This window comes from Scyliorhinus torazame, chromosome 15 (genome assembly GCF_047496885.1).
Source record: "Scyliorhinus torazame isolate Kashiwa2021f chromosome 15, sScyTor2.1, whole genome shotgun sequence".
Taxonomy (NCBI): domain Eukaryota; kingdom Metazoa; phylum Chordata; class Chondrichthyes; order Carcharhiniformes; family Scyliorhinidae; genus Scyliorhinus; species Scyliorhinus torazame.
In genome coordinates, this window is record NC_092721.1 from 213,710,543 (window position 1) to 213,732,837 (window position 22,295).

The window sequence follows — 22,295 nt, forward strand, 5'->3', positions numbered from 1 at the left end:
AGAGGGTCAGTACTGAGGGAGTGCCTTACTGTCAGAGGGTCAGTACTGAGGGAGTGCCGCACTGTCTAAGGGTCAGTCCTGAGGGAGTACTGCACTGTCCGAGGGTCAGTACTGAGGGAGTGCTGCACTGTCAGAGGGTCAGTACTGAGTGAGTGCTGCACTGTCAGAGGGTCAGTACTGAGGGAGTGCCTCACTGTCAGAGGGTCAGTACTGAGGGAGTGCCGCACTGTCAGAGGGTCAGTACTGAGCGGGTGCTGCACTGTCAGAGGATCAGTACTGAGGGAGTGCTGCACTGTCAGAGGGTCAGTACTGAGGGAGTGCCGCACTGTCAGAGGGTCAGTTCTGAGGGAGTGCCGCACTGTCAGAGGGTCGGGACTGAGAGGGTGCTGCACTGTCAGAGGGTCAGTACTGAGGGCGTGCTGCACTGTCAGAGTTTCAGTACTGACGGAGTGCCGCACTGTCAGAGGGTCAGTACTGAGGGAGTACTGCACTGTCAGAGGGTCAGTACTGAGTGAGTGCTGCACTGTCAGAGGGTCAATACTGAGGGAGTGCCTCACTGTCAGAGGGTCAGTCCTGAGGGAGAGCCTCACTGTCAGAGGGTCAGTACTGAGGGAGTGCCACACTGTCAGAGGGTCAGTACTGAGGGAGTGCCGCACTGTCAGAGGGTCAGTACTGAGAGGGTGCTGCACTGTCAGAGGGTCAGTACTGAGGGAGTGTTGCACTGTCAGAGGGTCAGTACTGAGGGAGTGCCGCACTGTCAGAGGGTCAGTACTGATGGAGTGCCGCACTGTCAGAGGGTCAGTACTGAGAGGGTGCTGCACTGTCAGAGTTTCAGTACTGAGGGAGTGCTGCACTGTCAGAGGGTCAGTTCTGACTGAGTGCTGCACTGTCAGAGGGTCAGTACTGAGGAAGTGCTGCACTGTCAGAGGGTCAGTACTGAGGGAGTGCCACACTGTCAGAGGGTCAGTACTGAGGGAGTGCCTCACTGTCAGAGCGTCGGTACTGAGGGAGTGCCGCACTGTCAGAGGGTCAGTACTGAGGGAGTGCCTCACTGTCAGAGCGTCAGTACTGAGGGAGTGCCACACTGTCACAGGGTCAGTACTGAGGGAGTTCCTCACTGTCAGAGCGTCAGTACTGAGGGAGTGCCGCACTGTCCGAGGGTCAGTACTGAGGGAGTGCCACACTGTCAGAGGGTCAGTACTGAGAGGGTGCTGCACTGTCAGAGGGTCAGTACTGAGGGAGTGCTGCACTGTCAGAGGGTCAGTACTGAAGGAGTGCCGCACTGTCAGAGGGTCAGTACTGAGAGGGTGCTGCACTGTCAGAGGGTCAGTACTGAGGGAGTGCTGCACTGTCAGAGTTTCAGTACTGAGGGAGTGCCACACTGTCAGAGGGTCAGTACTGAGGGAGTGCCTCACTGTCAGAGGGTCAGTACTGAGGGAGTGCCACACTGTCAGAGGGTCAGTACTGAGGGAGTGCCTCACTGTCAGAGCGTCAGTACTGAGGGAGTGCCGCACTGTCAGAGGGTCTGTACTGAGGGAGTGCTGCACTGTCTGAGGGTCAGTACTGAGGGAGTGCCTCACTGTCAGAGGGTCAGTACTGAGGGAGTGCGGCACTGTCAGAGGGTCAGTACTGAGGGAGTGCCACACTGTCAGAGGGTCAGTACTGAGGGAGTGCCTCACTGTCAGATGGTCAGTACTGAGGGAGTGCCGCACTGTCTGAGGGTCAGTACTGAGGGAGTGCTGCACTGTCAGAGGGTCAGTACTGATGGAGTGCTGCACTGTCAGAGGGTCAGTACTGAGGGAGTGCCACACTGTCAGAGGGTCAGTACTGAGGGAGTGCCTCACTGTCAGAGCGTTAGTACTGAGGGAGTGCCGCACTGTCAGAGGGTCAGTACTGAGGGAGTACTGCACTTTCAGAGGGTCAGTACTGAGGGAGTGCTGTACTGTCAGAGGGTCGGGACTGAGGGAGTGCAGCACTGTCAGAGGGTCAGTACTGAGGGAGTGCCGCACTGTCCGAGGGTCAGGACTGAGAGGGTGCTGCACTGTCAGAGGGTCATTACTGAGGGAGTGCCGCACTGTCAGAGGGTCAGTACTGAGGGAGTGCTGCCCTGTCAGAGTTTCAGTACTGAGGGAGTGCCACACTGTCAGAGGGTCAGTACTGAGGGAGTGCCGCACTGTCAGAGGGTCAGTACTGAGGGAGTGCCTCACTGTCAGAGGGTCAGTACTGAGGGAGTGCCGCACTGTCAGAGGGTCAGTACTGAGGGAGTACTGCACTGTCAGAGGGTCAGTACTGAGGGAGTGCTGCACTGTCAGAGGGTCAGTACTGAGGGAGTGCCGCACTGTCAGAGGGTCAGTACTGAGGGAGTGCCGCACTGTCAGAGGGTCAGTACTGAGGGAGTGCCGCACTGTCAGAGGGTCAGGACTGAGGGAGTGCTGCACTGTCAGAGGGTCAGTACTGAGCGGGTGCTGCACTGTCAGAGTTTCAGTACTGAGGGAGTGCCGCACTGTGAGAGGGTCAGTACTGAGGGAGTACTGCACTGTCAGAGGGTCAGTACTGAGTGAGTGCTGCACTGTCAGAGGGTCAATACTGAGGGAGTGCCTCACTGTCAGAGGGTCAGTCCGGAGGGAGAGCCTCACTGTCAGAGGGTCAGTACTGAGGGAGTGCCACACTGTCAGAGGGTCAGTACTGAGGGAGTGCCGCACTGTCAGAGGGTCAGTACTGAGAGGGTGCTGCACTGTCAGAGGGTCAGTACTGAGGGAGTGTTGCACTGTCAGAGGGTCAGTACTGAGGGAGTGACGCACTGTCAGAGGGTCAGTACTGATGGAGTGCCGCACTGTCAGAGGGTCAGTACTGAGAGGGTGCTGCACTGTCAGAGGGTCAGTACTGAGGGAGTGCTGCACTGTCAGAGTTTCAGTACTGAGGGAGTGCTGCACTGTCAGAAGGTCAGTTCTGAGGGAGTGCCTCACTGTCAGAGCGTCGGTACTGAGGGAGTGCCGCACTGTCAGAGGGTCAGTACTGAGGGAGTACTGCACTTTCAGAGGGTCAGTACTGAGGGAGTGCTGCACTGTCAGATGGTCGGGACTGAGGGAGTGCTTCACTGTCAGAGGGTCAGTACTGAGGGAGTGCCGCACTGTCAGAGGGTCAGTACTGAGGGAGTGCCACACTGTCAGAGGGTCAGTACTGAGGGAGTGCCTCACTGTCAGAGCGTCAGTACTGAGGGAGTGCCACACTCTCAGAGGGTCAGTACTGAGGGAGTTCCTCACTGTCAGAGCGTCAGTACTGAGGGAGTGCCGCACTGTCCGAGGGTCAGTACTGAGGGAGTGCCACACTGTCAGAGGGTCAGTACTGAGAGGGTGCTGCACTGTCAGAGGGTCAGTACTGAGGGAGTGCTGCACTGTCAGAGGGTCAGTACTGAGGGAGTGCCGCACTGTCAGAGGGTCAGCACTTTGGGAGTGCCGCACTGTCAGAGGGTCAGTACTGAGAGGGTGCTGCACTGTCAGAGGGTCAGTACTGAGGGAGTGCTGCACTGTCAGAGTTTCAGTACTGAGGGAGTGCCACACTGTCAGAGGGTCAGTACTGAGGGAGTGCCTCACTGTCAGAGGGTCAGTACTGAGGGAGTGCCACACTGTCAGAGGGTCAGTACTGAGGGAGTGCCTCACTGTCAGAGCGTCAGTACTGAGGGAGTGCCGCACTGTCAGAGGGTCAGTACTGAGGGAGTGCTGCACTGTCTGATGGTCAGTACTGAGGGAGTGCCTCACTGTCAGAGGGTCAGTACTGAGGGAGTGCCGCACTGTCAGAGGGTCAGTACTGAGGGAGTGCCTCACTGTCAGAGGGTCAGTACTGAGGGAGTGCCGCACTGTCAGAGGGTCAGTACTGAGGGAGTACTGCACTGTCAGAGGGTCAGTACTGAGGGAGTGCTGCACTGTCAGAGGGTCAGTACTCAGGGAGTGCCGCACTGTCAGAGGGTCAGTACTGAGGGAGTGCCGCACTGTCAGAGGGTCAGTACTGAGGGAGTGCCGCACTGTCAGAGGGTCAGGACTGAGGGAGTGCTGCACTGTCAGAGGGTCAGTACTGAGCGGGTGCTGCGCTGTCAGAGGGTCAGTACTGAGGGAGTGCTGCACTGTCAGAGTTTCAGGACTGAGGGAGTGCCGCACTGTCAGAGGGTCAGTACTGAGGGAGTACTGCACTGTCAGAGGGTCAGTACTGAGTGAGTGCTGCACTGTCAGAGGGTCAATACTGAGGGAGTGCCTCACTGTCAGAGGGTCAGTCCGGAGGGAGAGCCTCACTGTCAGAGGGTCAGTACTGAGGGAGTGCCACACTGTCAGAGGGTCAGTACTGAGGGAGTGCCGCACTGTCAGAGGGTCAGTACTGAGAGGGTGCTGCACTGTCAGAGGGTCAGTACTGAGGGAGTGTTGCACTGTCAGAGGGTCAGTACTGAGGGAGTGACGCACTGTCAGAGGGTCAGTACTGATGGAGTGCCGCACTGTCAGAGGGTCAGTACTGAGAGGGTGCTGCACTGTCAGAGGGTCAGTACTGAGGGAGTGCTGCACTGTCAGAGTTTCAGTACTGAGGGAGTGCTGCACTGTCAGAGGGTCAGTTCTGAGGGAGTGCCTCACTGTCAGAGCTTCGTTACTGAGGGAGTGCCGCACTGTCAGAGGGTCAGTACTGAGGGAGTACTGCACTTTCAGAGGGTCAGTACTGACGGAGTGCTGCACTGTCAGATGGTCGGGACTGAGGGAGTGCTTCACTGTCAGAGGGTCAGTACTGAGGGAGTGCCGCACTGTCAGAGGGTCAGTACTGAGGGAGTGCCACACTGTCAGAGGGTCAGTACTGAGGGAGTGCCTCACTGTCAGAGCGTCAGTACTGAGGGAGTGCCACACTCTCAGAGGGTCAGTACTGAGGGAGTTCCTCACTGTCAGAGCGTCAGTACTGAGGGAGTGCCGCACTGTCCGAGGGTCAGTACTGAGGGAGTGCCACACTGTCAGAGGGTCAGTACTGAGAGGGTGCTGCACTGTCAGAGGGTCAGTACTGAGGGAGTGCTGCACTGTCAGAGGGTCAGTACTGAGAGGGTGCTGCACTGTCAGAGGGTCAGTACTGAGGGAGTGCTGCACTGTCAGAGTTTCAGTACTGAGGGAGTGCCACACTGTCAGAGGGTCAGTACTGAGGGAGTGCCTCACTGTCAGAGGGTCAGTACTGAGGGAGTGCCACACTGTCAGAGGGTCAGTACTGAGGGAGTGCCTCACTGTCAGAGCGTCAGTACTGAGGGAGTGCCGCACTGTCAGAGGGTCAGTACTGAGGGAGTGCTGCACTGTCTGAGGGTCAGTACTGAGGGAGTGCCTCACTGTCAGAGGGTCAGTAGTGAGGGAGTGCGGCACTGTCAGAGGGTCAGTACTGAGGGAGTGCCACACTGTCAGAGGGTCAGTACTGAGGGAGTGCCTCACTGTCAGATGGTCAGTACTGAGGGAGTGCCGCACTGTCTGAGGGTCAGTACTGAGGGAGTGCTGCACTGTCAGAGGGTCAGTACTGATGGAGTGCTGCACTGTCAGAGGGTCAATACTGAGGGAGTGCCACACTGTCAGAGGGTCAGTACTGAGGGAGTGCCTCACTGTCAGAGCGTCAGTACTGAGGGAGTGTCGCACTGTCAGAGGGTCAGTACTGAGGGAGTACTGCACTTTCAGAGGGTCAGTACTGAGGGAGTGCTGTACTGTCAGAGGGTCGGGACTGAGGGAGTGCAGCACTGTCAGAGGGTCAGTACTGAGGGAGTGCCGCACTGTCCGAGGGTCAGGACTGAGAGGGTGCTGCACTGTCAGAGGGTCATTACTGAGGGAGTGCTGCACTGTCAGAGTTTCAGTACTGAGGGAGTGCCACACTGTCAGAGGGTCAGTACTGAGGGAGTGCCGCACTGTCAGAGGGTCAGTACTGAGGGAGTGCCTCACTGTCAGAGGGTCAGTACTGAGAGAGTGCCGCACTGTCAGAGGGTCAGTACTGAGGGAGTACTGCACTGTCAGAGGGTCAGTACTGAGGGAGTGCTGCACTGTCAGAGGGTCAGTACTGAGTGAGAGCTGCACTGTCAGAGGGTCAGTCCTGAGGGAGCGCCTCACTGTCAGAGGGTCAGTACTGAGGGAGTGCCACACTGTCAGAGGGTCAGTACTGAGGGAGTGCCGCACTGTCAGAGTGTCAGTACTGAGAGGGTGCTGCAATGTCAGAGGGTCAGTACTGAGGGAGTGCTGCACTGTCAGAGGGTCAGTACTGAGGGAGTGCCGCACTGTCAGAGGGTCAGTACTGAGGGAGTGCCGCACTGTCAGAGGGTCAGTACTGAGAGGGTGCTGCACTGTCAGAGGGTCAGTACTGAGGGAGTGCTGCACTGTCAGAGTTTCAGTACTGAGGGAGTGCTGCACTGTCAGAGGGTCAGTACTGAGGGAGTGCTGCACTGTCAGAGGGTCAGTACTGAGGGAGTGCCGCACTGTCAGAGGGTCAGTACTGAGGGAGTGCCGCACTGTCAGAGGGTCAGTACTGAGAGGGTGCTGCACTGTCAGAGGGTCAGTACTGAGGGAGTGCTGCACTGTCAGAGTTTCAGTACTGAGGGAGTGCTGCACTGTCAGAGGGTCAGTACTGAGTGAGTGCTGCACTGTCAGAGGGTCAGTACTGAGGAAGTGCTGCATTGTCAGAGGGTCAGTACTGAGGGAATGCCACACTGTCAGAGCGTCTGTACTGAGGGAGTGCCTCACTGTCAGAGCGTCAGTACTGAGGGAGTGCCGCACTGTCAGAGGGTCAGTACTGAGGGAGTGCCCACTGTCAGAGAGTCAGTGCTGAGGGAGTGCCGCACTGTCAGAGGGTCAGTACTGAGGGAGTGCCTCACTCCCAGATGGTCAGTTCTGAGGGAGTGCCGCACTGTCAGAGGGTCAGTACTGAGGGAGTGCTGCACTGTCAGAGGGTCAGTGCTGAGGGAGTGCCGCACTGTCAGATGGTCAGTAATGAGGGAGTACTGCACTGTCAGAGTGTCAGTACTGAGGGAATGCTGCACTGTCAGAGGGTCAGTACAGAGGGAGTGCTGTACTGTCAGAGGGTCAGTACAGAGGGAGTGCTGTACTGTCAGAGGGTCAGTACAGAGGGAGTGCTGTACTGTCAGAGGGTCAGTACAGAGGGAGTGCTGTACTGTCAGAGGGTCAGTACAGATGGAGTGCTGTACTGTCAGATGGTCAGTAAAGAGGGTGTGCTGCACTGTTAAAAGGTCAGTACAGAGGGAGTGCTGTACTGTAAGAGGGTCAGTACAGAGGGAGTGCTGTACTGTCAGAGGGTCAGTACTGAGGGTGTGCTGCATTGTCAGAGGGTCAGTTATGAGCGAGTGCCGCACTGTCAGAGGGTCAGTACTGAGGGAGTGCCTCACTGTCAGAGGGTCTGTACTGAGGGAGTTCCGCACTGTCAGAGCGTCAGTACTGACGGAGTGCTGCACTGTCAGAGGGTCAGTACTGAGGGAGTGCCTCACTGTCAGAGGGTCAGTACTGAGGGAGTGCTGCACTGTCAGAGGGTCAGTACTGAGGGAGTGCCGCACTGTCAGAAGGTCAGTACTGAGGGAGTGCCGCACTGTCAGATGGTCAGTACTGAGGGAGTGCCACACTGTCAGAGGGTCAGTACTGAGGGAGTGCCTCACTGTCAGAGCGTCAGTACTGAGGGAGTGCCACACTGTCAGAGGGTCAGTGCTGAGGGAGTGCCACACTGTCAGAGGGTCAGTACTGAGGGAGTGCCTCACTGTCAGAGGGTCAGTACTGAGGGAGTGCCACACTGTCAGAGGGTCAGTACTGAGGGAGTGCCTCACTGTCAAAGCGTCAGTACTGAGGGAGTGCCGCACTGTCAGAGGGTCAGTACTGAGGGAGTGCCGCACTGTCAGAGGGTCAGTACTGAGGGAGTGCCACACTGTCAGAGGGTCAGTACTGAGTGAGTGCCTCAATGTCTGAGCGTCAGGACTGAGGGAGTACCGCACTGTCAGAGGGTCAGTACTGAGGGAGTACTGCACTGTCAGAGGGTCAGTACTGAGAGCGTGCTGCACTGTCAGAGGGTCAGTACTGAGGGAGTGCCTCACTGTCAGAGCGTCAGTACTGAGGGAGTACCGCACTGTCAGAGGGTCAGTACTCAGGGAGTACTGCACTGTCAGAGGGTCAGTACTGAGGGAGTGCTGCACTGTCAGAGGGTCAGTGCTGAGGGAGTGCCGCACTGTCAGAGGGTCAGTACTGAGGGAGTGCCGCACTGTCAGAGGGTCAGTACTGAGGGAGTGCCTCACTGTCAGAGGGTCAGTAATGAGGGAGTACTGCACTGTCAGAGGGTCAGTACTGAGGGAATGCTGCAGTGTCAGAGGGTCAGTACAGAGGGAGTGCTGTACTGTCAGAGGGTCAGTACAGAGGTAGTGCTGTACTGTCAGAGGGTCAGTACAGAGGGAGTGCTATACTGTCAGAGGGTCAGTACAGAGGGAGTGCTGTACTGTCAGAGGGTCAGTACTGAGGGTGTGCTGCACTGTCAGAGGGTCAGTACAGAGGGAGTTCTGTACTGTCAGAGGGTCAGTACAGAGGGAGTGCTGTACTGTCAGAGCGTCAGTACTGAGGGTGTGCTGCACTGTCAGAGGGTCAGTTATGAGGGAGTGCCACACTGTCAGAGGGTCAGTACTGAGGGAGTGCTGCACTGTCAGAGGGTAAGTACTGAGGGAATGCCGCACTGTCAGAGAGTCAGTACTGAGGGAGTGCCGCACTGTCTGAGGGTCAGTAATGAGGGAGTGCCGCACTGTCAGAGGGTCAGTACTGAGGGAGTGCTGCACTGTCAGAGGGTAAGTACTGAGGGAATGCCGCACTGTCAGAGGGTTAGTACTGAGGGAGTGCCGCACTGTCAGAGGGTCAGTACTGAGGGAGTGCTGCACTGTCAGAGGGTAAGTACTGAGGGAATGCCGCACTGTCAGAGAGTCAGTACTGAGGGATTACTGCACTGTGAGAGAGTCAGTCCTGAGGGTGTGCCGCACTGTCAGAGGGTCAGTACTGAGGGAGTGCCGCAGTGTCAGAGGGTCAGTACTGAGGGAGTGCTGCACTGTCAGAGGGTCAGTACTGAGGGAGTGCCGCACTGTCAGAGGGTCAGTACTGAGGGATTACTGCACTGTCAGAGGGTCAGTAATGAGGGTGTGCCGCACTGTCAGAGCGTCAGTACTGAGGCAGTGCTGCACTGTCAGAGGGTCAGTACTGAGGGAGTGCTGCACTGTCAGAGGGTCAGTCCTGAGGGTGTGCTGCACTGTCAGAGGGTCAGTACTGAGGGACTGCTGCACTGTCAGAGGGTCAGTTCTGAGGGATTACTGCACTGTCAGAGGGTCAGTACTGAGGGTGTGCCGCACTGTCAGAGGGTCAGTACTGAGGCAGTGCTGCACTGTCAGAGGGTCAGTACTGAGGGAGTGCTGCACTGTCAGAGGGTCAGTACTGAGGGTGTGCTGCACTGTCAGAGGGTCAGTACTGAGGGACTGCTGAACTGTCAGAGGGTCAGTTCTGAGGGGGTGCTGCACTGTCAGAGGGTCAATACTGACGGAGTGCTGCATTGTCAGAGGGTCAGTACTGAGGGAGTGCTGCACTGTCAGTGGGTCAGGACTGAGGGAGTGCTGCACTGTCAGAGAGTCAGTACTGAGGGAGTGATGCACTGTCAGAGGGTCAGGACTGAGGGTGTGCTGCACTGTCAGAGGGTCAGTACTGAGGGAGTGCCACACTGTCAGAGGGTCAGCACTGAGGGAGTGCCACACTGTCAGAGGGTCAGTACTGAGGGAGTGCCTCACTGTCAGAGCGTCAGTACTGAGGGAGTACCGCACTGTCAGAGGGTCAGTACTGAGGGAGTACTGCACTGTCAGAGGGTCAGTACTGAGGGAGTGCCGCACTGTCAGAGGGTCAGTACCGAGGGAGTGCCGCACTGTCAGAGGGTCAGTACTGAGGGAGTGCTGCACTGTCAGAGGGTCAGTGCTGAGGGAGTGCCTCACTGTCAGAGGGTCAGTACTGAGAGAGTGCCGCACTGTCAGAGGGTCAGTAATGAGGGAGTACTGCACTGTCAGAGGGTCAGTACTGAGGGAATGCTGCACTGTCAGAGGGTCAGTACAGAGGGAGTGCTGTACTGTCAGAGGGTCAGTACAGAGGTAGTGCTGTACTGTCAGGGGGTCAGTACAGAGGGAGTGCTATACTGTCAGAGGGGCAGTACAGAGGGAGTGCTGTACTGTCAGAGGGTCAGTACTGAGGGTGTGCTGCACTGTCAGAGGGTCAGTACAGAGGGAGTTCTGTACTGTCAGAGGGTCAGTACAGAGGGAGTGCTGTACTGTCAGCGCGTCAGTACTGAGGGTGTGCTGCACTGTCAGAGGGTCAGTTATGAGGGAGTGCCGCACTGTCAGAGGGTCAGTACTGAGGGAGTGCCTCACTGTCAGAGGGTCAGTACTGAGAGAGTGCTGCACTGTCAGAGGGTCAGTACTGAGGGAGTGCCTCACTGTCAGAGGGTCAGTACTGAGGGAGTGCCGCACTGTCAGAGGGTCAGTACTGAGGGATTACTGCACTGTGAGAGAGTCAGTCCTGAGGGTGTGCCGCACTGTCAGAGGGTCAGCACTGAGGGAGTGCCACACTGTCAGAGGGTCAGTACTGAGGGACTGCCTCACTGTCAGAGGGTCAGTACTGAGGGAGTGCTGCACTGTCAGAGGGTCAGTACTGAGGGAGTTCTGCACTGTCAGAGGGTTAGTACTGAGGGATTACTGCACTGTCAGAGGGTCAGTACTGAGGGTGTGCCGCACTGTCAGAGGGTCAGTACTGAGGCAGTGCTGCACTGTCAGAGGGTCAGTACTGAGGGAGTGCTGCACAGTCAGAGGGTCAGTACTGAGGGAGTGCTTTGAATGTTCATTTACCAATATTTTTTAAATTTATTTACATGATGTGAGCAGCTCTGGTCAGGCAATTATTTCCCATCCCTAGTTCTCCTTCAGAAGGTGGGGGTGAGCTGCCTTCTAGAACAGCTGCAGTCCCTGAGATGTAGGTACACCCACATTGCTGTTAGGGAGAGTGTTCCAGGATGTTGCCCAAGCGACAGTGAAGGTGCGGCCGATATATTTCCAAGTCAGGGTGGTGAGTGACTGGGTGGGGAACCTCCAGGTGGTGGGGTTCCCAGGTATCTGCTGCTCTTGTCCTTCTAGATGGTAGTGGTCGGGGGTTTGGAAGGTGCTGTCTGAGGAACCTTGGTGAGTTACTGCAGTGAAACTTGTAGGTGGTTCACACGGCTGCCACTGTGCGTCTGTGGTGGAGGGTTTGAATGTTTTTGGAAGAGGGAGCAATCAAGCGGCTGCTTTGTCCAAATGGTGTTGAGCTTCTTGAGTGTTGTTGGAAATGCACTCATCCAGGCAAGCGGAGAGTATTCCATCACACTCCTGACTTTTGCCTTGTAGATGGTGGACAGGCTTTGGGGGTCAGAAGGTGAGTTACTCGCCGTAGTATTCCTGGCCTTTAACCTGCCCTGGGAGCCACAGTATTAATGTGGCTGGGTCCATTTCAGTCCCTGGTGAATGGTAACCCCCAGGATATTGATTGTGGGGGATTCAGCGATGGTAATGCCATTTAGAACATGGAACATAGAACAGTACAGCACAGAACAGGCCCTTCGGCCCACGATGTTGTTCCGACCACTTATCCGAATCTAAGATCAACCTAACCTACACCCCTTCAATTTACTGCTGTCCATGTGCCTGTCCAAGAGTCGCTTAAATGTCCCTAATGACTCTGACTCCACCACCTCTGCTGGCAGTGCATTCCACACACCTACCTCTGATATCTCCCCTATACCTTCCTCCAATCACCTTAAAATTATGTCCCCTCATGACAGCCATTTCCACCCTGGGGAAAAGTCTCTGGCTATCCACTCTGTCCATGCCTCTCATCACCTTGTACACCTCTATCAAGTCACCTCTCTTCCTTCTTCGCTCCAGTGAGAAAAACCCTAGCTCTCTCAACCTTTGTAAATAAGACATGCCCGCCAGTCCAGGCAGCATCCTGGTAAATCTCCTCTGCACTCTCTAAAGCATCCACATCCTTCCTACAATGAGGCAACCAGAACTGGACATTATATTCCAAGTGTGGTCTAGCCAGGGCTTTATAAAGCTGCAGCATAACCTCACGGCTCTGAAACTTAATCCCCCTGTTAATGAAAGCCAACGCACCATACACCTTCTTAACAACCCTATCAACCTGGGTGACAACTTTGAGGGATCTATGTACGTGGACCCCAAGATCCCTCTGTTCCTCCACACTTCCCAAGAATCCAGCCTTTAACCCTGTATTCAGCATTCAAATTTGACCTTCCAAAATGATTCACTTCACATTTATCTAGGTTGAATTCCATCTGCCACTTTTCAGCCCAGCTCTGCATCCTGTCAATATCCTGTTGTAACCTGCAACAGCCCTCAACACTATCTACAACTCTACCAGCCTTCGTGTCATCGGCAAACTTACTAGTGTCATGTGAGAGTACCTTTAAGAAATGAGTGTTTATTACTGCAGTGATGTCAGAGAATGGGTGGAGCTGGGCTGTCTGTCAGCTTTTTACTTTCATTTTAGGCTGTTCGCTGCAGGGTGTGTTTTAGTTTCTTTTTCAGAGCTGGATAGCTGCAGTCACAGCCAGAAGGTGTACAAGTCTCTCTCACTGTAATATAAAGAGTGTAAATCGATCCTGGTGATTTAAAACTAATAACTGCTCTCAGTAGTGACTTTACCTGATGTGCTTCTGTTGAAAGGAAAATAAGAATTATTTAGTGTTGTATTCTTTGGGGGTTTAATTTGAATTAATTGTTGCTAAGATGTTCACTGTATGTTTTAAAAAGGTTAACTTGAGTTCATAGAATAAACATTGTTTTGCTTTAAAAAATACTTTTCCATTTCTGCTGTGCCACACCTGTAGAGTGGGCCGTGTGCTCCCCATAACACAATCTATTAAAAGTTGTGGGTCAGGTGAACTCCATGATACACTTTGGGGTTCTCTAAACCCTGCCCCATAACACTAACCCACTCTTCCACTTTGTCTTCCAAGTCATTTATAAAAAACACAAAGAGCAGAGGTCCCAAAACAGATCCCTGCGGGACACCACTGATCACCGACCTCCAGGCAGAATACATTCCATCCACTACCATTGTTGTCTTCTTTCGGCCAGGCAATTCTGTATCCAGATAGCCAAATCTCCCTGTATCCCATGCCCCCTAACTTTCTGTATGAGCCTACCATGGGGAACCTTATCAAATGCCTTACTGAAATCCATATACACCACATCCACTGCCCGACCTTCATCAATGTGTCTCGTCACATCTTCAAAGAATTCAATGAGGCTTGTGAGGCATGACCTGCCCCTCACAAAGCCATGTTTATTAAAGCTATGTTTAATCAAACTATGTTTTTCTAAATAATCATAAATCCTATCTCTCAGAATCCTTTCCAATATTTTTCTCACCATAGACGTAAGACTAACTGGTCTGTAATTCCCAGGGATTTCCCTATTCCCTCCCTTGAACAGGAGAACAACATTCGCCTCCCTCCAATCATCCGGTACTACTCCAGTGGAGAGTGAGGAAGCAAAGATCATCGCCAACAGCGCAGCAATCTCCTCCCTCGCTTTCCGTCAAGTGAGAGAGTGTGTGAGAGAGTGAGTATGTGTCAAAGAGTGTGTGTGTGTCAGAGTGTGAGAGCGTGAGTTTGTGGTGTCAGAGAGAATGTGTGTGTGTCAGAGTGTGAGTGTGTGTGTCACAGAGTGTGAGTGTGTGTCACAGAGTGTGAGTGTGTGTCACAGAGTGTGAGTGTGTTGTCAGAGAGTGTGAGTGTATGTGTGTCAGTGTGAGTGTGTGTCAGTGCGAGTGTGAATGTGTGTGAGAGAATGAGTGTGTCAGACAGAGTATAAGTTTGTGTCAGAGAGAGTGTGAGTGTATATCAGAGTGTGAATGTGTGTGACAGAGAGTGTGCGAAACAGTGTGAGTGAATGTGTGTCAGAGAGAGTGAGTGTGTGTGCCAGTGTGAGTGGGTGTGCGTGACAGAGAGGATGTATGTGTGAAAGAGTGTGAGTGATTGTGTGTCAGATAGTGCGTGTGTGTCAGAGAGAGTGTGGGTGTCATAGAGATTGTGATGTGTGTGTGAGTGTGTCAAAGAGAGTGTGAGTGTGTGTCACAGAGTGTTTAAGTGTGAGAGAGTGTGAGTGTGTGTGTCAGAGTGTGTGTGTGTGTGTCAGAGTATGAGTCTGTGTGTCAGAGAGTGTGTCTGTGTTAGAGAGTGTGAGTGAGTGTGTCTGAGATAGTGTGGATGTGAGTGAGAGAGTGAGAGTGTCAGAGAGAGTATGAGTGCGTGTCAGAGGGAGTGCGTGTCAGAGGGAGTGCGTGTCAGAGGGAGTGCGTGTCAGAGGGAGTGCGTGTCAGAGGGAGTGTGTGTCAGAGGGAGTGTGTGTCAGAGGGAATGAGTGTGTGTGTTAGTGTGAATGAGTGTGTGTGTCTGTCAGAGTGTGAGTGAGCGTGTCAGTGACAGTGTGTGTGTGTCAGTGTGAGTGCGTGTGTGTGTCTTTCAGAGAGAGTGTGAGTGAGTGTGTCAGTGTGAGTGTGTGTGTGTCTGTCAGAGAGAGTGAGTGCCAGTGTGAGTTAGTGTGTGTCAGTGTGAGTGGGTGTGTGTCAGTGTGATTGTGTGTGTGTCAGTGTGTGTGTGTAAGTGTGAGTGTGTGTGTGTCTGTCAGAGAGTGTGTCAGTGCCAGTGTGAGTTAGTGTGTGTCAGTGTGAGTGAGTGTGTGCCAGTGTGAGTGTGTGTGTCAGTGTGAGTGTGTGTGTGTCAGTGTGAGTGGGTGTGTCAGAGAGTGTGAGTGAGTGTGTGTGAGTGAGTGTGTCTGAGAGAGTCTGGATGTGTGTGAGAGAGTGAGAGTGTCAGAGAGAGTATGAATGTGTGTCAGAGAGTGTGAGTGAATGTGTGCCAGTGTGAGTGTGTGTGTGCCAGTGTGAGCGTGTGTGTCAGTGTGAGTGTGTGTGTCAGTGTGAGTGTCAGTGTGTCAGTGTGAGTGTGTGTGTCAGTGTGAGTGTGTGTGTCAGTGTGAGTGTCTGTGTGTGTGTCAGAGAGAGTGTGATGTGTGTGTGAGTGTGTCAGAGAGAGTGTAAGTGTGAGAGAGTGTGAGTGAATGTGTGTCAGTGTGTGTGTGTGTCAGAGAGTGTGAGTGAGTATGTGTGAGTGAGGGTGTCTGAGAGAGTCTGGATGTGCGTGAGAGAGTGAGAGTGTCAGAGAGAGTATGAGTGTGTGTCAGAGAGAGAGTGTCAGAGAGTGTGAGTGAATGTGTGTCAGTGTGAGTGTGTGTGTGTCAATGTGAGCGTGTGTGTCAGTGTGAGTGTGTGTGTCAGAGAGTGTGAGTGGGTGTGTCAGCGAGTGTGAGTGTGTGTGTCAGTGTGAGTGAGTGGGGGTGTCTGTCAGAGAGAGTGAATGAGTGTGTCAGTGACAGTGTGAGTGTGTGTGTCAGAGAGTGAGTGAGTGTGTGGCAGTGTGTGTGTCAGCGTGAGTGTGTGGGTCAATGTGAGTGTGTGTGTCTGTCAGAGAGAGTGTGAGTGGGTGTCAGTGAGTGTGTGTGACAGAGTGTGAGTGAGTGTGTCAGTGTGTGTGTGTGTCAGTGTGAGTGTGTGTGTCAGTGTGAGTGGCAGTGTGTCAGTGTGAGTGTGTGTGTGAGTGTGTGTGTCAGTGTGAGTGTCTGTGTGTGTGTCAGAGAGTGTGATGTGTGTGTGAGTGTGTCAGAGAGAGTGTAAGTGTGAGAGAGTGTGAGTGAATGTGTGTCAGTGTGTGTGTGTGTCAGAGAATGTGAGTGAGTATGTGTGAGTGAGGGTGTCTGAGAGAGTCTGGATGTGTGTGAGAGAGTGAGAGTGTCAGAGAGAGTATGAGTGTGTGTCAGAGAGAGAGTGTCAGAGAGTGTGAGTGAATGTGTGTCAGTGTGAGTGTGTGTGTGTCAATGTGAGCGTGTGTGTCAGTGTGAGTGTGTGTGTCAGAGAGTGTGAGTGTGTGTGTCAGCGAGTGTGAGTGTGTGTGTCAGTGTGAGTGAGTGGGGGTGTCTGTCAGAGAGAGTGAGTGAGTGTGTCAGTGACAGTGTGAGTGTGTGTGTCAGAGAGTGAGTGAGTGTGTGGCAGTGTGTGTGTCAGTGTGAGTGTGTGGGTCAATGTGAGTGTGTGTGTCTGTCAGAGAGAGTGTGAGTGGGTGTCAGTGAGTGTGTGTGACAGAGTGTGAGTGAGTGTGTCAGTGTGTGTGTGTGTCAGTGTGAGTGTGTGCGTCAGTGTGAGTGTGTGTGTCAGTGTGAGTGTGTGCCAGTGTGAGTGATTGTGTCAGTGTGTGTGTGTCAGTGTGACTGAATGTGTGTGTGTGTCAATGGGTGTGTGTCAGAGAGTGTGAGTGTGTGTGTCAGTGTGAGTGTGTGTGTCAGTGAGTGAGTGAGTGTGTCAGTGTGAGTGAATGTGTGTCAGTGTGAGTGTGTGTGTCAGAGAGTGTGAGTGTGTGTGTCAGTGTGAGTGAGTGTGGCTGTGTCAGAGAGTATCAGTGACTGTGTCAGTGACAGTGTGAGTGTGTGTGACAGAAAGTGTGAGTGAGTGTGTGTCAGTGTGAGTGTGTGTGTCAGTGTGAGTGTGTGTGTCAGAGAGTGAGTGAGTGTGTGTCAGTGAGTGAATTTGTGTCAGTGTGAATGTGTGTGTCAGAGAGTGAGTGTGTGTGTCAGTGTGAGTGAGTGTGGCTGTGTCAGTGAGTATCAGTGAGTGTGTCAGTGACAGTGTGTGTGACAGAAAGTGTGAGTGAGTGTGTGTCAGTGTGAGTGTGTGTCTGTCAGTATGAGTGTGTGTGACTGTAAGAGAGAATGTGAGTCTGTGTGACAGAGAGTGTGTGTCAGTGTGTGTTGTCAGAGAGTGAGTGAGTGTGTGTCAGTGTGAGTGAATGTGTGTCAGTGTGAGTGTGTGTGTCAGAGAGTGTGAGTGTGTGTGTCAGTATGAGTGAGTGTGGCTGTGTCAGAGAGTATCAGTGAGTGTGTCAGTGACAGTGTGTGTGACAGAAAGTGTGAATGAGTGTGTGTCAGTGTGAGTGTGTGTCTGTCAGTATGAGTGTGTGAGTGTCTGTAAGAGAGAATGTGAGTCTGTGTGACAGAGAGTGTGAGTGAGTGTGTCAGTGTGAGTGAGTGTGGCTGTGTCAGAGAGTATCAGTGAGTGTGTCAGTGACAGTGTGTGTGACAGAAAGTGTGAATGAGTGTGTGTCAGTGTGAGTGTGTGTCTGTCAGTATGAGTGTGTGTGACAGAGAGTGTGAGTGAGTGTGTCAGTGTGTGTGTCAAAGAGCTCCCGGGAATGGAACTCTCCGTGCTCGGCGTCCCGCCGCGATGTTGTAGAACGCGGTGGAGGTTAATCTCGCAGCCCATTCACTCAGCCTCTCGCCCAATCAGAGCACAAACAGTCAAAGGGCCGGTCTGCCGGTGCAGCTCTCCAGAAAACATCAACTGCAAATTCCAAATAACACTGCTCAAACCATTAATCCAACAAAATTCAAACCACAGGACAAAATTCAAACAACATCAATAAGTAAGAAATATAAGTGCAAATAGAGCTGAATTCCTTGTGCTTCATATACAAATTGCTCAGTTTCATGTACAGATTGCTGAGTTTCCCATACAGATTGCTAAATTTCATATACAGATTGCTAAGTTTCATATACAGATTGCTGAGTTTCATATACAGATTGCTCAGTTTCATATACAGATTGCTAAATTTCATATACAGATTGCTAAGTTTCATATAGAGATTGCTAAGTTTCATATACAGATTGCTGAGTTTCATATACAGATTGCTGAGTTTCATATACAGATTGCTCAGTTTCATATACAGATTGCTGAGTTTCATATACAGATTGCTGAGTTTCATATACAGATTGCTAAATTTCATATACAGATTGCTAAGTTTCATATACAGATTGCTGAGTTTCATATACAGATTGCTGAGTTTCATATACAGATTGCTAAATTTCATATACAGATTGCTCAGTTTCATATACAGATTGGTAAATTTCATATACAGATTGCTAAATTTCATATACAGATTGCTAAATTTCATATACAGATTGCTGAGTTTCATATACAGATTGCTAAATTTCATATACAGATTGCTAAATTTCATATACAGATTGCTCAGTTTCATATACAGATTGGTAAATTTCATATACAGATTGCTGAGTTTCATATACAGATTGGTAAATTTCATATACAGATTGCTGAGTTTCATATACAGATTGCTCAGTTTCATATACAGATTGGTAAATTTCATATACAGATTGCTGAGTTTCATATACAGATTGGTAAAGTTAATATACAGATTGCTGAGTTTCATATACAGATTGCTCAGTTTCATATACAGATTGGTAAATTTCATATACAGATTGCTGAGTTTCATATACAGATTGGTAAAGTTAATATACAGATTGCTGAGTTTCATATACAGATTGCTCAGTTTCATATACAGATTGGTAAATTTCATATACAGATTGCTGAGTTTCATATACAGATTGCTCAGTTTCATATACAGATTGGTAAATTTCATATACAGATTGCTGAGTTTCATATACAGATTGCTCAGTTTCATATACAGATTGCTGAGTTTCATATACAGATTGCTCAGTTTCATATACAGATTGCTAAATTTCATATACAGATTGCTAAGTTTCATATACAGATTGCTGAGTTTCATATACAGATTGCTGAGTTTCATATACAGATTGCTAAATTTCATATACAGATTGCTAAGTTTCATATACAGATTGCTGAGTTTCATATACAGATTGCTGAGTTTCATATACAGATTGCTAAATTTCATATACAGATTGCTCAGTTTCATATACAGATTGGTAAATTTCATATACAGATTGCTAAATTTCATATACAGATTGCTAAATTTCATATACAGATTGCTGAGTTTCATATACAGATTGCTAAATTTCATATACAGATTGCTAAATTTCATATACAGATTGCTCAGTTTCATATACAGATTGGTAAATTTCATATACAGATTGCTGAGTTTCATATACAGATTGGTAAATTTCATATACAGATTGCTGAGTTTCATATACAGATTGCTCAGTTTCATATACAGATTGGTAAATTTCATATACAGATTGCTGAGTTTCATATACAGATTGGTAAAGTTAATATACAGATTGCTGAGTTTCATATACAGATTGCTCAGTTTCATATACAGATTGGTAAATTTCATATACAGATTGCTGAGTTTCATATACAGATTGGTAAAGTTAATATACAGATTGCTGAGTTTCATATACAGATTGCTCAGTTTCATATACAGATTGGTAAATTTCATATACAGATTGCTGAGTTTCATATACAGATTGCTCAGTTTCATATACAGATTGGTAAATTTCATATACAGATTGCTGAGTTTCATATACAGATTGCTCAGTTTCATATACAGATTGGTAAATTTCATATACAGATTGCTCAGTTTCATATACAGATTGCTGAGTTTCATATACAGATTGCTCAGTTTCACATACAGATTGCTAAATTTCAGATACAGATTGCTAAATTTCATATACAGATTGCTGAGTTTCATATACAGATTGCTCAGTTTCATATACAGATTGGTAAATTTCATATACAGATTGCTGAGTTTCATATACAGATTGGTAAATTTCATATACAGATTGCTGAGTTTCATATACAGATTGCTCAGTTTCATATACAGATTGGTAAATTTCATATACAGATTGCTGAGTTTCATATACAGATTGCTCAGTTTCATATACAGATTGCTAAATTTCATATACAAATTGCTCAGTTTCATATACAGATGGCTAAATTTCATATACAGATTGCTAAATTTCATATACAAATTGCTCAGTTTCATATACAGATTGCTGAGTTTCATATACAGATTGCTAAATTTCATATACAGATTGCTAAGTTTCATATACAGATTGCTAAGTTTCATATACAGATTGCTAAATTTCATATACAGATTGCTAAGTTTCATATACAGATTGCTCAGTTTCATATACAGATTGCTCAATTTCATATACAGATTGCTAAATTTCATATACAGATTGCTCAATTTCATATCCAGATTGCTCAGTTTCATATACAGATTGCTAAATTTCATATACAGATTGCTCAGTTTCATATACAGATTGCTATATTTCATATACACATTGCTCAGTTTCATATACAGATTGCTAAATTTCATATACAGATTGCTAAATTTCATGTACAGATTGCTAAATTTCATATACAGATTGCTCAGTTTAATATACAGATTGCTAAATTTCATATACAGATTGCTCAGTTTCATATACAGATTGCTAAATTTCATATACAGATTGCTAAATTTCATATACAGATTGCTCAGTTTCATATACAGATTGCTAAATTTCATATACAGATTGCTCAATTTCATATAGAGATTGCTCAATTTCATATACAGATTGCTAAATTTCATGTACAGATTGCTCAGTTTCATATACAGATTGCTAAATTTCATATACAGATTGCTCAGTTTCATATACAGATTGCTAAATTTCATATGCAGATTGCTCAGTTTCATATACAGATTGCTAAATTTCATATACAGATTGCTCAGTTTCATATACAGATTGCTAAATTTCATATACAGATTGCTCAGTTTCATATACAGATTGCTAAATTTCATATACAGATTGCTACATTTCATATACAGATTGCAAAATTTCATATACAGATTGCTGACTTTCACATACAGATTGCTAAGTTTCATATGAAGATTGCTCACTTTCATATACAGATTGCTCAGTTTCATATACAGATTGCTAAATTTCATATACAGATTGCTGAGTTTCATATACAGATTGCTAAGTTTCATAAAAAGATTGCTGAGTTTCATATACAGATTGCTAAATTTCATATACAAATTGCTCAGTTTCATATACAGATTGCTGAGTTTCATATACAGATTGCTAAATTTCATATACAGATTGCTCAGTATCATATACAGATTGCTAAGTTTCATATACAGATTGCTAAATTTCATATACAGATTGCTAAGTTTCATATACAGATTGCTCAGTTTCATATACAGATGGCTCAGTTTCATATACAGATTGCTCAATTTCATATACAGATTGCTAAATTTCATATACAGATTGCTCAATTTCATATCCAGATTGCTCAGTTTCATATACAGATTGTTAAATTTCATATACAGATTGCTCAGTTTCATATACAGATTGCTAAATTTCATATACACATTGCTCAGTTTCATATACAGATTGCTAAATTTCATATACAGATTGCTAAATTTCATGTACAGATTGCTAAATTTCATATACAGATTGCTCAGTTTCATATACAGATTGCTAAATTTCATATACAGATTGCTCAGTTTCATATACAGATTGCTAAATTTCATATACAGATTGCTACATTTCATATACAGAATGCTCAGTTTCATATACAGATTGCTAAATTTCATATACAGTTTGCTCAATTTCATATAGAGATTGCTAAATTTCATGTATAGATTGCTCAGTTTCATATACAGATTGTTAAATTTCATATACAGATTGCTTAGTTTCATATACAGATCGCTAAATTTCATATACAGATCGCTCAGTTTCATACACAGATCGCTAAATTTCATATACAGATTGCTCAGTTTCATATACAGATTGCTAAATTTCATATACAGATTGCTCAGTTTCATATACAGATTGCTAAATTTAATATGAAGATTGCTCAGTTTCATATACAGATTGCTAAATTTCATATACAGATTGCTCAGTTTCATATGAAGATTGCTCAGTTTCATATACAGATTGCTAAATTTCATATACAGATTGCTCAGTTTCATATACAGATTGCTAAATTTCATATACAAATTGCTCAGTTTCATATACAGATGGCTAAATTTCATATACAGATTGCTAAATTTCATATACAAATTGCTCAGTTTCATATACAGATTGCTGAGTTTCATATACAGATTGCTAAATTTCATATACAGATTGCTAAGTTTCATATACAGATTGCTAAGTTTCATATACAGATTGCTAAATTTCATATACAGATTGCTAAGTTTCATATACAGATTGCTCAGTTTCATATACAGATTGCTCAATTTCATATACAGATTGCTAAATTTCATATACAGATTGCTCAATTTCATATCCAGATTGCTCAGTTTCATATACAGATTGCTAAATTTCATATACAGATTGCTCAGTTTCATATACAGATTGCTATATTTCATATACA

At 48.4% G+C, this 22,295-nt stretch overlaps 1 protein-coding gene across 1 annotated transcript in view; it reads left to right on the forward strand.

Moving 5' to 3' along the window:
• The window catches only part of LOC140391352 (dynein heavy chain domain-containing protein 1-like), a 225,875-nt gene that overhangs the window by 83,167 nt on the left and 120,413 nt on the right, over positions 1–22,295 (forward strand). The window lies entirely within an intron of this gene.